The sequence below is a fragment of the Apus apus genome, chromosome 11, assembly GCF_020740795.1.
Source record: "Apus apus isolate bApuApu2 chromosome 11, bApuApu2.pri.cur, whole genome shotgun sequence".
Classification (NCBI taxonomy): Eukaryota; Metazoa; Chordata; class Aves; order Apodiformes; family Apodidae; genus Apus; species Apus apus.
In genome coordinates, this window is record NC_067292.1 from 15456340 (window position 1) to 15473495 (window position 17156).

Genomic DNA, 17156 nt, shown 5'->3' on the forward strand with positions numbered 1-17156 from the left:
TCTTCTCTGCCCAGCTCCCTAGCCTGTCCTTGTCATGCTGGATGGCAGCACAGCCCCTTGCAGTGTCACCACCCCTCCCAGTTTGGGATCATCAGCCAAATTGCTGAGGATACACTCTGTCCCCTCATCCAGGTCATTGATGAATATGTTAAACAAGACCAGACAGAGTATTGTCCTCTGGGGGACATGGCTGGTTACAGCCCTCCAACTCAACCCTGCTCCACTGATCACAACCCTCTGAGCTCTGTCACACAGCCAGCTCTCAGTCCATCTCACTGTCCATTCATCTAGCCCACTCTCCCTCAGTTTCTTAATGAGGATGTTTTGGGAGACAGTGTCAAAAGCCTTGCTGAAGTCAAGGTAATTAACATCCACTGCTCTCCCCTCATCTAGCCAGACAGTTATGACACTGCAGAAAGCAAGCAGATTGGTCAAACATTATTTCCCTTTGGTGAATCCATACTGACTTCTCCCTGAAATGAGGGAGAACTTCGAAAGTCATGAAAGGTCCCAGCGGCAAAGAATTTACCCAGTAATGGACTAGACATCATAGCAACATTCCCAAACCACAAGCCAATTAAATGACACTCTTATCCTTAAAATAAGCTCTCTGGGTTGTCTTTGCATGCCTTTGCTTCTTACTTACTTTGGAAGACACATGGAAAAGAAAGCAGAAAGGCAAAGTCTATCTGTAAACTACACCACTCACTAGCAGATGGAACAGAAGCCAAAAAGAACAGCAGGATATAGCTGAGGGATCCAGGGACCAACACAGTGGTCTCAATTTTTAAAGTTCTTCTCTCTGCTTCTGGGTTTTCAAGCATGAAAATCCACCTGAGGCTCCTTGGTTGCTGTTTCAGAAGCCCAAGAAACTGGCCAGACCACAAGGAACATGGTCCACCACTGTTCCCATGTCCCACTGGGAAGACCAATGTGAGGGAGATGCCAGTAAGAGACAGAGAGGATGAGAATCAGGTAAACAGACTTTTAAACTTTACAGTACTTAGCATCTTCTTGCTTTAAAAGTTTACAATGAGCAATTACTGAAGTACAAATCAAGAGGCCGTGTCATAAGGTGTGATGGCAAAAGTATTGAAATATACTTAATTAGTTTTTCTAAGAGTACTCACAAGGTAGTAGTGAGCTTATAAAATAATAGAAGACTTCACATTGAGGCAAATAGGAATGGAGACCTTTCACAAAAATACCCTTAATTGGCCATCATTTCCTGTGCTCCTGTTTTCTCCAACTACAGACACTTATATCCCTGTTAACTCTGCCTCCCACACAGTCCAGTCTCTTTTTCCTGATCCTACAATGAGGCAATAACACTGTGCTCATCAACTATCCTATTACCATAGAAATTATAACAACAACAAATTCAGGAGCCTGATTCTTCAACAGGGTTGATTAGGAACAGATGATGAGCTGGAGAAAAGCTGAACCCTTGATTAAACAAAAATGGCTCTTACAATGAACAAATGAGAATAAAACATTCTAAATCATTCAAGAATGAGTGTCTTCATATTCTCGATGTGAAATTTTGTTCGCATTTTATTTTTAGAACTGTTTGAAGTTGTTTGCAAAATTCTTTATTTTAAAATCCCACATATACATGTGCTTAGTAATCATATGTACTGTAGAATTCACTGAAAAACCAGTGCATGTACAGTTTGTAAAACTACCAATTCAACCTTGAATTCAAAGAACACTTTTTAGGAGACTTTCTGGGAATTTCTAACCATTCTTTTAAGAAAACCACCTCCCACAAGGTGCTCTGCATCTTGCAAAATCCCAGAAAACTTTTTTTCTAGTTCCTGTGAAGACCTTGGTGCAGCAGAATACTGAGACACTCCTCTTCCACTGAATATCTTAATGAATGAATCAAAGCTAGATAGTTTGTCTTCTGAATCCAGACACATATTGAGCCCACAGCTACTAAAGATGGAAAAGGACTATTTGTATCATTCAAGCCATTCACTGCAAAAGAAGGAACATGTGTTCCCATACAGTTTGTGTTCAAGAGCTGCCTTTTCATTTTAAATTCTCACACTAAGCGTTAGTGCTAATTCCTCAATTCATACTTTACTGGAGACTTGACAACTCTGATTTCAACCACAGTTTATTTCTCCAGCAAAAGTGTGCAGGAGGGTGTGCATCCCCATTCCAGGCCATCTCTATTCTCAGGCCGGCTGCAGTGTTTCTTCTACTTCAGACTATTTAGTCAATGCCATTAATCAAAATCCTATAGCAGAAAATGCATGCATAAGTCCTACACATTTATTGCCATGGCAACAATTCAGGCTCTTGTTCATATGTCAAGCTACATCAGTGGAGATAAATTCTATTGTTTTCACACTGACAGTTCCCTCTGTGTTGGACTTAATCCATGGAAAAATATAGCTTTGCTTCTTATTAAAATAAAACACAGACCACCCAACTCTCCATATTCTCATTCTTCACAAAGTATAACTGAATAGTTATAAAATTCTAATTTGATCTTTAGGTTTATGATAGCAATTAAAGTGTAAAAAATGGCCCAGTCCTCATGATATTGTTTTAATCTGTGGGACTGGTTAAGAATTTAATTCTTCATGAAAAGATGAGCTCATTGCTGTGAAGCTAAATAGCTATGATACCAGAGCACTGAGTTCTTGAATTACATTGCAGTATTTTTAAATAAATGCCTTTAAGCTTTGAGTGAAGTTGATGTGATTCATTTTCCAGCATAGCTGTAAATACTGTATTTTTCATAACATAAAAATTAATGATTAATGCATAATATCCAGAGAAAGATTTTTAAATTTCATTTAGCTCATGACAAAATATGCTCTCATGTGGGTGATTCACAAGTGCGAAAAGATAAGTATCATTTTTTGTGCATGAGCCTCTCTGGATTTACTTGTATATGCTGTATTATGAGCAAGTCTTGATGCTTGACATAATTTTACACGATTTCATTGTGTACTAGTTTTGATTCCTATTATTTCCACAGACACCTCATCATTCTCTGACACAGACTAACGACAAAACAGTTTCTTATTATTAAAATAGTTTTAATGCTTCATACTCTCATTATTTCCTGTGTATGGTGTATCATGCTTCCTGGAAAAGCACTGCTAAAGACATGTACTTTTCAGTCTGATCCTTTTTTTGCTTCCTCATGCAGATTTCAGTCCCTGCTTTTACAGCATGCTTCATATTGACAAAGCCTATTACCATGATATACTATACTGGAGTTCATTTCAACTAATATCCACCGCTACATCTGTTACTGTCAGTGCCCAATCTAAGGTCCTGTGTCAAGGAAGATGAAGACAACCATTATATTTACTTATTGTCACGCCATGTTATGCCAGTATCAGAAACTGCCTCACATACACACTGTGTGTGACTTGCATCAAATATATATATTTTTAAATGAGGGGCTTTGTGTAATTTGTAAATATCTTGTGAACTTCATTCATATTAATGAAGCAGCGTTTGCACTTTACTGGCATTTTAATGCAAATGACAGTAACTCCTTGTGTGCCATGTCTCTATACATGACACAGGCCACAGCTTCTAAAGCAACACTTGTTTCCCCAGATGAGCAGTACAGATCATGACAGGGCATGGTCTTTTCCAGTCACCTAAAAGAGAGAACCTGGGGTTCTGAGGAGGCTAAGCACACAATATGTCAAATAACTCACCACCTAATTTATTTTTTAATCCTGACATGTTCTTAAGGAAAAAAAACACTAACAAAATATCTTTCAGGCTCTGTGCAATTGAGGACAAAAATCTCTCTTCTGCACTCCAACAAGTAATGTTATACAGCTCTCTTCTGTGCTTCAATTCAAAGCATCATGTTTCTCATTGCTTCTAAAACCACACACACACCAGTTTCAATAAAATACAAGTTTTTTAAAAGTCATATTTGAAGCAGAACAAAAGCAGCTTTCTCCATACACATGAATTACACATCAAAATACAATTTTAGTTCCCAGTTTAGCACTGCCCTCTGGTGATACTTATCTTGGAGATGTAAGTGACCCATTTCATCCTAGTATATCAGGCTCAGACCTGGACAGGAACCAACATTTAGGCATTTAAATCTAAGACAGGGATTTTTTTTTTAAAAAAAACACCTTTAACCCCTTCAGCTGCTTACATCTCAAACATATTTCTGTCCAGCAAGTTCCCCAACCTGAAGTTTACTTTGTGCATAGGCAGAATTACTGCCATCTTGGTGGCTTTGGAGCAGTTCAGCTATTGTTGGACCTGAGTCAAACAGTGACATTGAAGATTCATCCTGTGGTCTGCTTCAGGAGTGTCCAACAGAGAGAAGTGGGTTTTCAGCTTCCTAACCTACATCTGCAAGACTACTGACAACCTCAGCCATGCTGTATCTTTGAAAGACTTAGGCATCTGCTATCAAACAAGTGTTTTGAGTCATAAATCTGTCTCTAGATAATTGTATCTGAGCTGCAAGGAGTCATCTTAATCCCAGAAGGCTGAAATTCATTAACTTTCCTTTCAGCAGAGGTTTCCTGCAATGTTTACTGGCTGTTTGTGTATCTCATTAGGAGGCACAAAACTACCATACTAGCATTGTGCATCCCAAGCCAGGGTCATAGCTGTAGCTAGACAGAGAACATCACAAACATATGAACCTGATTTGTCTCCTTAAATGATAATCAAAACAGAAGGAATGAACTTCCCTCCAAGTTCATTGCGCAATACTTCACATTATTAATCAGAATTATGTCACAGGATTATTGCTTTGCTTAATAATGTGTTTAATGTAAATTTAATGTAAAAGATCCACGATAAGACAAAGCTCTATTAAAATCCCTTTGCAAAGTTCAGCCAGTGCATTAGTAGCTGTAGGCTAACAGCCTAATGTTAATTTGGATTCTAATCTATTATTTTGCATGATATTTAATGTGTTTTTGTAATTAGATTTTTTTTTAGACAATGCAAGAAAAAAAACACATGGGTCACAGTGCATGACTGTCATTAACTGCAGTGTGTTTCTGGGACACGTTCAATCATAAAACAACTTGTGCAATGAAATAGTGTAGATTATACTCCAGTCAACAACTTATGTCTCATCCTGTAAATGGGAAAAACCCACAGATGACAATCAAGTGATAAATACCTGCAGCTGTTCACACATACTGTTCCAATTTAAAAGGTTCCTATCTTCTTAGCTGGTCCAGAATATTAATTCACATTCATTCCTAACTGTGGTTCAGTCAAAAATGAATTAGACTAATACATCTCTGATAAACTAATTCACTTCACTCCAAATGGGAGTTTGAGAACAATTACATGATTAATTGTTCTGGGAGAAGAGATGATGCAGTAGCCTCCACAAAAAAGGGCACAAGTACATCCAGAACAGGACAGGTGGCCTCTAAAGTTACAGACAGGTCATGATAACACAGAGATGCAATACTCTAGAACAATCAAGTATTCTTTATTTTCTCAAATTCTCTTAAGCTTTAAATTACTTTTCAGTACGATAAGTTCCTATGAAGTAGAAATAAAAGTTTATGATCTAAAAATCATTCTTCAATTCAGATAAAGACTTGGTATCCTTAGATAAAAGTGAAAACTAACTTAGAAACATGACTTAAAGCAGCATGAGTTTGCTATTATTTAAATGTGAAATGTACAGACATTGCTTCCTTTTTACCTTGCCTATTCCGCTATATGGCCAAATCTTGCTCTTGTGCACAAATCTTTAAAAAAATTCTCTTCAGTGGGTTTTCCTATTAAAAATACTGAAGCATTGTTTCAGTCAGGCTCCCCGAGATAAATCACAGCATAATCCAATACATCTTGAAAATTTATGGAGCTAGCAGTACAGAAGATAAAAAACTTCCCTTTTGGGAAGCTCCAAAAGCACCTCTTCTATTAAAAAAAAAAAAAAAGCTACAAGATAACTTCTAAAGTTATAGGCTCAAAAAGTTGTTTTCTTCTTACCAGGGACACAACCATACTCTAATATTTGACTCACTGATTTAACTGGAGAATGAAGACAACTTTTGAGAAAAAGGTCTGGTTAAACATTTTTTGGAATTAAATACATATGAAATCTAGACAACACTAGATACTGGGAGTAACAACTTAGCATTCTTCTTTTTGAAGGACTGAACATCCAGACTTGTTTTAGGATTCTTTATTTTCTTCCTACTTGCTTGAGGCTCTGTATGCTTTTTGCCTTGAGGAAGAAACTACCCTTATCTGAACAATGTATAACAACATTATGCTGGTAGTCTGAAGCTATCTGGGAAAAGAACAATATTGTCACTATCATTCAGTGACAAAAAAATGCCATTATGGTACAGAATTGTGTTACAGAAAAGAGCTCCAGAATATCAAATATATCCTACTTCCAACTGATTATATGTTTGAGAAAGGTTTTCTATCAGTGCATCATGAAGCAGACAGCTATTGATAAGTCCAGATCATTCTCCTATTAATTTCTCAAATATTTCTCCTCATGCTAGTATTGGTGTAATAGATATGAGGCATTTAATTATTTCATCTCTCTTCCCTTAAAATAGCTCCAGTGACAGTGTAAACACTGGGCCTGGCTACAGAAGACAAAGCAGCAGTGAGTTTTCTTCTAATATGTCTTTTGTACCATACCCAAGTATCTAAGAATCAGATCTTGTATCTTAACACACAGCCTAGGTATCATCTCATTCACCTGTTTTTACTAAACATCAAAAAAGGGATATTTTATTTATGTTTTCATTAACAATGAAAATTATATAAGGAGACTGAAATATGATTAGACTTGAGCACCCTAGGCTCAGGTCTATTGTATTCACAACTTGGCTTAACTTAGTATACCTTAGCTTACCCTTAGTGAAAGGCACTGATACTGTTCCTGTCTGAAACAGGAGATTATCCTGCAACACACTTGCTAAAATAAAAGGGTAAGATAAAGCATCTCAAGATGATTTTCATTAGGCTCCTAAATTCTCTACACACAATAACACCCAAATGAATGGCTCTGTGTCAGGAGAATACCAAGAAAATAAGAAAAAACCAACAAGGCAAACCCACAGGACCAGTGATGTTACACCAAACTGAAGCAGAATCCCAGCCAATGCTGTTGCAAGTCTGCAGAAAGATGAACAAAGGACAGAATTACTGACAGTACCAAAACATAACTCTAATGTGAGACTTGGAAAACTAAGTATTCCACTAGTCACTCCAACAAGAAAAACAACTTATCATACATCCGGGTGCCTGATGGTCACACCTTCCTTCAGCTATCAGGGGTTGGAAGAAGTAGAGAAAAAACTTGTGTTGTACTCTGTCTCATTACGAAGCATCAAGTCACCAGTTAGGTCAGAGAATCTCCAGAAGTACCTTTGGGATTGAACAGCAGTCTTGGATATGTTCTCTTCCGTGCTTTTAAATTCCATAGTCATGGACTCCCCTTGGTTTCTCCCTCCCCAGATCACCTTTCAGAGCTGCTGTTTGTTTGCTAGTTGCAGCAAAGGTATAGATTGTCCCTTGGTCTTGTTCTGTGTTCCACACAATTGCAGCACTTCTGCTGCACTGGGAATCATGTGAAGCACTAACAACCTGCACTATTTTCACTCAGTAGGAATATGTAAAGTTCTCCTTTTAAGGGAGCTTGTAGGTTTTCTGATGTTGTTTATCACTTAGAATTAAAATTGCACATTAGAAGTGTTTTGCATTGTACCTATTTAACCACATAGCAAATCTGGTGGAAAAAACATGAACCTGAAGATGATCTTTCAAATAAATGCTTGTATAAAATTTAAACCTGAACAATGCCCAAAGGCGAGGAGGAAGAAAAAATAATCCAGAGCTAACTGCAGTTTTTCATAAAACATAGTTAGCATGGGTATTATGTAACTAAGTCAAGCAAGACATGATTGATTTATTATATTGGAATCCATGAAAAGTATTCCATTGCAGTTTTAAAACCGTATAGTCATTAAGTGTCTTTGAAAACACACATTCTCTGCCATCATTATAAGATATTCCTGACAGCACATCATTTTTAATGGCACCATTATAAACAGGCTTCATAATGGCTCTGTTTAGTATGTAACAGAAATGGAAGTCAGTAATATACAGACTTGTATTAGACAATCAGATAACAAAGAGCACTGAAAGAAAGATGAGCGCACAATTAATAGATGAATAATTATTTTGTGTAAAATGAAATACATTTTAGTGCATCAAATATCAATTAAGCTGGAAAAATGAAACAGTGGAATAGATTTGATGTACATTACTTACAAGTACAACATGAACTAGTGGTGCTGATATATGATCTAAATAGGAGAGGAAAGATGATGCCCAAGGCTAATTGAAGTGGTAATGCTGGTTTCCAATTGCAGCAAACTGTCACATGCTCAAAACAACTCCAGATTCAGTATTTGTGCCTTAAAATACGGCTTCAGGTTAACCCGATCTTTTTTTTCTCCTTTATAGTAATAGGACACTTAGAGACCAATTTCTCATGGCTTTTGTCTCTTCAAGTGCATTGGGGCAATCAGTCTTCAACTGTCATTAGTCAACTTCACATTAAGGAAATCATGAGACCTAAACTATGTCAGGAATATTTAAGTTTACCTTAAGTTATAGCTTAGGGAGCTGAGCACTTGAAATGAAACCAGGTCCTGTATCAGGTACATAACAGGAAATAATGAAAAATGAGAATTTTCCTAATGCAGTTCAACCCCTCACTAATAGTAGTATCAAGAAAAGAGGTCTCCTGACTCACCAAATAAGTATATACAAATGAATAAGACTATATAAATGAAAAAGCACTTTTCTATCTGAAACACAAAAAGTATTACAAGTACGTCCACTTATTTCTACGTTCCTAAACGTAATGCAAAAGTGTCTGTAAAAGATAAAACATGTAGAAAAGCCAATCAGAATAACATTTTGTCAGAATATTAACTTTTTTTTGGTCAGAATTATTGTTTGTTAGAACAGCCCAAAATAAAGAAGGTATAGTAAGCATACTTGATTGAAATCTTCATAACATATATGAACAATATAGCCTGAATTTGGATGATCTGTAATTTTTGAATGCTTGATATTTTAATCTTCATTAATGATCTTCTGGTGTTGGCCTCTGTTGCCTGTGTAGTGAGTAACAGCATGACCTTCACCCATAGTGTCCTTGTAGTAGAACAGAAGCACTTAGTATAGATTTGATTATAAATGCCTTAATGAAACTCTAATCAATAATACTTTGGAAAATGGTAAAGAAATTGAATACATTCATAGGTAAAGGGAGATGTTATTATCTCAGTTCAGTAACTATGAAATAGAAAGATGAAAAAAGTGGTTTTCATATTAGAACTGAGCACAGCTGTACAGTTAGATAATAAAGTATCACTTGTATCCATGGCAATAGGGAGTAATTGATGCACCACAGTTATTTTTATAAACCCAAACAAAAAAATTCAACTGGAAATTTCTTTGCCAGTTTCTTGGCATTGTATGGTTTTTTTATCTGTACATAATGTACAAATTTATAGTCTGAATACACTCACTGACCTGAATTGTTGAATAAAACATGCTGGTTTTGCTGCATGTTAAAGATGGGGATCACATACCCAACAGCCCAGTCTTTCATGGAGGATTGCATGAAGAATGTTTCTTGGAATAAGATGTATTGTTAACTTAAATTCAGATTGCATTTGATTTGGGATCTATACACCCTAGTGGTTTTGGAGTTTTATTATTATTATTATTAAAATGTTTTTCAGATGTCTTCCAGTGGTAAGTTTAAGAACCTTTTAGAGAAAGTCAGTAGAGAACTGTAATATGAAAAAAGCTAATGGAACCTCTTAGGAAAAAACCCAAAAGCTTAGTACATCATGTGTCTTGGACTTGCCCTGATTTAATTAAAACTCTTTCCTCTCCTGGAGTCAAAATATCACAGAATCATAGAATGGTTTGGGTTGGAAGGGACCTTAGATTGTCTTAGTTCCATCTGGTTCCAGTATGTCAAATAAATGATGTTTTAAAGGAAGATCCATACTTTCCAGTAGCTCCACTTACTCCTAGACATTATACCAGGAAAGGAGATCACTGTTTTGTAATTTTCTTAAAAAAAAAAAAGCTAAATATGCAGCCACTAGACAACTAAAGAATCAGGTGCCCCTGTCAGGCTATATCAATCTTTTCTACAAAAGAACAGAAAGTAGTAACTTAAATTTTCTTTTTTTTTCCCCCCAACTGCTGATGCCTCTACTCATAACAGGGTTTGCATTTGCAATCACTAGTGTTTCATTTACTCATAAAAAACTACAAGGACAGTGATGTTTTGCTATGAAGACAAGTATTCTGTCAAATTCAAACCTCTTGTACTTTTCTCTTACACATTCTATTGCAGGATAATTTTCCTGCGGCAGTCAGATGATCATGACAATAGCTCTTGTGGTGAACTTATGTTATTTTACCTTTTAAAAAAAATAATATTTCAAGTCAGAATTCTAATTGTTGTTTCAAACCCAAGATGAAACATGCTATTTGTTTCGGTGCTTTCCTTAACTGAATTATGACGGTGATTGAATAAACTGCAACTTCGAAAGGCAATAGACAAGCAAGATCTCAGGACTTCTTGTTAAATGATAGAGCATTATACATAGTCCTCCACAAGGAAATAACAGAAGCAGATGCAACATTTAACTGTGCATTCAGAACTGCATTTTCCTTCTTCACACAGCATGGCACCATCTCCTTTTCTCATTTCTTTCAGTGCTTTTTTTCCTATTCCCTTTCTGTATGAACTCTTTGCCTGAATGATCAGATATGACCACAAATCATTTGCTTTTTAGAGATTAAAAATAGGTAGTGTCTTAGAAATGCCAGCTGCTGTTGTTTATCAGGAATTCTATTACTCTGCAAACTCTGCATCACCATTTCTTTACGCAGTAGACCTGCTACAGGATTTTTCATGAGACCTGCCAGAGAGAGCCTTTAAACATTAGGAATGAAAAAAGGCATGGATGTGTACAAAAGTCTACATACCCACAAGGTTAGGTTTTTTTCCTCCATCCAGGAATTGGCAGGTTTATCTGGCAATTCCCAGTAAGAGGGCTTGACCTGGCTCCTTAGTGCTGTTACTAGCTCCAGAACACGTGGATACAGGCACACTTTTACATGATGCAATCTAGTCTTAGGTATAACTTCCCCTCTATGATTCAAAAATTACAGCTATTTTTAATATAAATCATAATCTCATCAGCTAGTCACTGTTCTTATTTCTGCTTACATTTAATGAAATCATCTAAAAATAGTTCCCCGTTATTTTCTCTTTTTAGGCTATTTCTTCTCCTTCCCTCCTCTACTATACCACAATGCCTTTTTGTCCAGGGATACTGAACAAGGGATTAAAATGCATTAACAAAAGAAAGGTTATGGACTGCGAGTCAGCAAGAAAAAAAGAACCAAATGCATCATGTAAAGCTAATAATATTTAGCTAGGGAGCCCAGAATTTTGCATTTTCATTATATTTTCCAGTTAGCATGAAAGTTTAATCTTCCACTAATCATTTAAAATGTAAAATAAACAGGGCTCTCAGCACATCACAGTCTATACTCGGGTCCCCAGGAGAGTGAAAGCCACAAAAGAAACCTAACAATACGATGCTATATATTCTGAGATATTGCCATTCAATCTGATTTGCCACATGCCCATACATTTTAATGCTGACTTTATTATGAAATCTCTTCTTGATTAATCATTGTTGAACAATGACTAAATTGCACTCCACCATCAGCCTGAACTGGGGCATTGTTTGCAGCAACATTGATTTGAAAAGCATACCAGATGGGCCAAGGAGAGGTCAGTGTGGTACTACCACAGTGACAACAGACAAAGCTCATAAACCAGTGGCAGAACTGGTTGAACTCAGCCTACAGTAGCTTTACAGGACATTTTTCCACTCCTGATAAGTCATCTACATAACTGCATGGGCTTTGTGGTAAGACTGTTTAAAAATCTGTTCTTCGCAGCAGCTCCGTAAAAGGTTGACTATGCAAGGCCACGTGCTGATAATTTAGAAATTCAGACCTTTGAAAGCAACGTTTTTCTGTGTAAAGATGGAAAGGATGAGTGCTAAAGTATATTTGAGACCTAAGAAATTGGAATGTGAGTTTCTGGCAGTTCACAGGCAGGCAAAAAAAAAAACCCAAGGCAATACACAGAATAAGTAGTAACGACCTCATCTGGAAAAACAGGGTGGGCATATTTTTCTACATAAAAAGCCATCACTTATTTAATACTCTTTAGCTAAAACAATTAGAAATTTTCAATTACTGTCATTTTTTGAGTTCAACTCTGAACCCAATAAAACCTGATGCAAGACTGCCTTCAGATCAACTGCTGTGTTTTCCACTGATTTGTTCAATACTTTACAATATTTTATTTTCCACTAGTACTTCAGCTCCTAACACAATATTTCTAAGTAGAAGCAGTATGTCCAGAGATACTCCAACTAAAGAAATAGCTCTAATTTATTCATTTAACCCTAAAGAGATTAGATTTCAGTATAACCATAGGAACAGGTGTCAACTTGGGTTATCAGATGCAAACTTGTGTTTGGTTCATATCAAAAAATACTAGTCACAAGGCAATGTCCTACCTACCCAGACGACGTGGCTGTCTGCAGGTGCAAAAAATGACTCACACACCTACATCTTTTCCTAGATATTACAATGGAACAAATACACACAGGTGTCACACTACCCAGTACCATTAGGTTCCTCTCACTTGTAATTCCAGCCAGGAAATAGCAAACTTCACTGTTGGAGAGACTCATAAATAGTTAAGTACTCTCTATCAACAGACGATAAAAGGGAAAAATAACCTATAAAACGACATAATGAACAACTACTGAACAAACAGAGCTATAGCACTCAAACACTGCCAACTTATTGCCTAGGCTATTACAAGGATTTTACAGTAACATAATTTGATTTTCTAGCTTCACAGCAATTATATCAAAGGTCTTTTTTCAGCTGTGTATCATTGCTTTAAAATAACTTCTATTATGAAGTCCAAAGTGAGAAGGAAAAACAACAAAAAGTTGTTCAAGGTCACAGATAACAGGGGTCAACAGCTTATTTGTAATTTTTTGCCATCTTTAAATCCTGGAACTCCACTGATGGTGTATTCTAGCTCCTACCCAAAGGATGTAATACAGCTTGCTGGGGTTTTTTATTATTTATTTTCCTGCCCCTATGGATCAAAGAAGCTAAACTTCTTGATTCCGGATGTAAATTGGAATTTGCACAGTTCAGGTTAAATTGACTTTGGCTTCATCTCACAACATCTGAAATCATACTGCAGTTCCCCGGTGCTTTTAGGACATAATTAGATAAATTCATAGATTAAGCTGCTCCTGGCAGTAATTGCTCTTCTGTGAATAGTGAACCAATTCCACAGCACATTGAAATACAAACTGTAGTTGCAATACCAAGTTGGCAATGCATCTTTGCTGTCAATTGTTGTGTGCCATATGGACCCACTTAAGCCTCTTCCTCTTTTGGCTCTTGAAGAGAAGGCAGCCATTGTGGCCAGTCATGAGGTCAGTTTGGAAACCAAATGGCCCAGGTGCAAAAACTTCAGTGGAACATCTGCATCCATGACTGGTTTTTTGGCTGGATTTATCCCTGACCATATTTAGACACGATATCTGCCTTCTTGCGTAATGTCACCATTTTCTGCCAGATAGAACCCAGTAAGTCTGTTCTAATTTGTATTGTAAGTGGTCACAAAACACACCCGGTATGTTGCTATTTTTTGTATCCTATTCTACTCTTCAAAAATAAAACGAGGCAACCTTCTTTTTTTCAGACTATTTCTTCTATCAGATAATGCACATAGAATTTCAGGTGAAAGTTCTCACAAACTCAAATGTGGATGTTAGTAATCTCCTTTTTAGAAGTTTGATGCCAGCCATCAAGGAAAGTTGTGATACTCAGAGTAAAGATTAGAAGTGTAATTATAGTGATATTGATATGGCTACAGCCTCATACTTTGTACAAAATGTGAATGCTTTATCTTTTGACACACAATTTTTAAAAAGGCTAGTAGATGCATATTAATCAAGCTTATTTTGTGCTTAACAGTATCACAGTCAAACATCTACTGGATATTTAAATTATACTTATTTCCTTTCACAATTCCCTCTGAGGTGGATATAGTCATACTGCTCACTTATTTCTCACTTAAAAATCCTATGTAAGAAAAAAAGAAAACAGACACCATTGCAGAGCTGTAAAGCCACTTGAAGAGCAAGCAAAAATTATAAAATAACTCAAGCATTTAATACGAGTACCATTCTATTGGTACATTTCCTGTTTGCCACCCTTTAAACACACCAAGTTTAACCTTCAGTTTGGAAAAAACACAGATAAAAATTTCCTATGCAGTCTCAGGAGCCTGATCCACCACTGTCATTCAGCTTCTACAGTGTTCCAGCAGCATGCAATGCAAGAATCAAGGTCATGATATTTGATGAATACTTTACAAAAATTATTAAAGGAGCATTTACATCCAGATGTATACCAAAATTCTTCTCTTCTCATTACTCTAATATGTAGCATACTTCCAGTTTCACATTATGCTTTGTTACTGCTTTCTTAGCTTTAAAGTGAATTAAACCAATCCTATTTATTCTGATCTGGGGTAAAAGAACATCTCTCCAATGCAATGCCCTGCTTTCCTTTATCTTTTGTGCAAAACTGCTGTACAAAAGGATTTTGTCACTTGGGGGTTTTCTTCCTGAGATAATACATCTACTGGACACAGCATCAACAGAAAATTCTGACTTGATCCAAAAGCACAAAACTTACACAAAAATTACAGGACTAAGAAGCTTTGCATCAAACTCTTCAGGCTGGTGTAAGCTGCACCAACATGAAGTTCTGCCAGCAAAAAAAAAGTCATTGGGGAGCTCCATCACACTCAAGGTAGCTTTCAATTTTTACTTTCACTTCACAAAAGGAAGTGCCACACTTAGGTTAGCTATGAGTCTCTGCAGCAGTGGCCTTAACTGTATCCACAAGGCTTCAATAAATTAACGTTCAGCAGGAAAAAAAATTTTGTAGTCTGCTGCCTCCAAGAAAAAATACACAACAAAAACCAAAAAACAACAACCTGCAAGAATGTTTTTCCTCCCAGGAAAGAAGTAAAACGAAGGTAACAACCTGGAATGCTGGGGAACTGGCAGTTACTTGACACCAAGTTTTTGTCAAATGATTGACAACAGATTTCAGAAATAAGTGAGGATTAGCAAATAGATACAAGCCTTTAGACAGCTAGAGAATTTATTTGTAAGTATTTTATACCAAGCATATGGAATTAAAACATCAAGAAAGTTATTTCAAATTCCAGACACACATCCAGCACTCTGGCATCTCAATAATGCCCAGGGAACACACAGGTTTCGTGCACAGATTCTGCCTCACACTAGTAATAAGTGTTGCAACCTGAGCTTCATGCTTTGAAACATCTCAACTAGGCAGCAGTTACCTAATTTAGTACCTTGTATGGACTGTATATAAATACAGGTTTGTGTACACTGTATCTGCGTATGCTTCTTAGGTTCTTTCCCCTTTTGAACTAATAAATGCATAACAAATCCAAAGTATGTGTAATTCCACCATTTTAAGGAACCGTCAAATGCTTTGTTTATATTAAGTCACAAAACCCAATAATTACTTAATAATGTATTTATCTATAGCCAACAATACTAATACAGCATCAGTGGGATTATGATACCACAACATGTTGAAATGCAAATACATTCTGCTTTGCTAAGCTGATAACAATTGTAGCAAGCAAACTCAGCACAGTTTTTCCAATATGGCATAGGAATTTGAGACTCCTCTCCTATGCTGTATACATGGAGATGTGTGTGATGGCCATAACACCTCTACAGTATCAGTCCTGCCAAAAGACACTGGCTAGAAGCCAAAGTCACAACCTGTTCTCTATTGCAAATACAAGAGATGAGATAAGAGAAGCCACAATCAACACCAAACATACTGGTATAAGTCTTTACAAATGCAATGCAAGTGCCTTAAATGCTTCACTCTGTTTACTTCTAAGGTTTCCTGTAAGCCTTCTTGAATCCACCATTTTCACACTGGCTTCAGACACATCTGGCATTACTATATTACATATTTTTTTAAAAAGCAAAGCTCACAGCAATCCTACTGGTCCCTCTAAATTTCCAAGAAAACTAAATGAATAAATAAAATGCCCTACAGAATATATGGCATAATGGGCTTTAGTTCCAGTCAGCTCCCTGAAAATTATCTGTGACGCTACTCCTGTTTTCTACTGTTTCCTTGTCACCAAGTTATCAGCTGGGACTTGTCACCTGCACACAGTTACCCAGTTGTAACTAGGAACCTCTGCCTTCTCCTCGCCACAGAATAACAACATTTGTCTACCTTACCCGTTTCAAGCTATTAGGAAAGATGTTTGTTCAAAAATAGAAAGCAAAGATCAACTTATATGATACATTTTATCTAATAATTCAATTCTATGTTAAATTTGCATTTGTCAAACCACTACAATGCCCCTTTGAGTGTTTCAAGCTTACCTCTTACTGCAAAAACAATCAACTTCTTCTAAGTCTTCCTGATCTCAGCATTAATATTGTGTATTTACCAATATTAGTGTGATAGATTAATTCTTCCATCTGAAGAGAAAACCTGGGATAACAACAAGGAAACAACCTATAAATTTATCCTTAAAAGACTTAGAGATAGTACTGTGCTTAATCATAAATATACATTAAAAATTGTCTTGTTCTTAGTAATACCAAATATATAACAAGATTCAAGGAAATCTCTCTACATCAGACTCTACCAAAAAAATACATCGGAACAAATGTAAAGGATTTGGGGTTATGAGATAAACCAGCCTTGAACAATAACCTTCTGATAAACCTCAAATTCCAGATGGTCTTTGTGGATTTCAGACACCAGCTATATTCATACAGCAACATGATGAAGTATCTGGCTTATTTAACAGTAAATGCAGATAGTGGTACTGTTTTGATATTACTTACAGTAACATCCAGCATAATTATTTTCAAGATAAAAACTTGATACCTCCTGTTAGGAAATCTCTG

At 36.5% G+C, this 17156-nt stretch overlaps 1 long non-coding RNA gene across 1 annotated transcript in view; it reads right to left on the reverse strand.

Annotated features, from left to right (window-relative positions):
* LOC127389261 (uncharacterized) overlaps positions 1-16668 on the reverse strand; it is a 56585-nt gene extending 39917 nt beyond the window's left edge. The window contains exon 1 of the long non-coding RNA XR_007890605.1: positions 16623-16668. This is a non-coding gene — a long non-coding RNA (uncharacterized LOC127389261). The remainder of the gene's footprint in view (positions 1-16622) is intronic.
* Between the last annotated feature and the right edge of the window lie 488 nt (positions 16669-17156).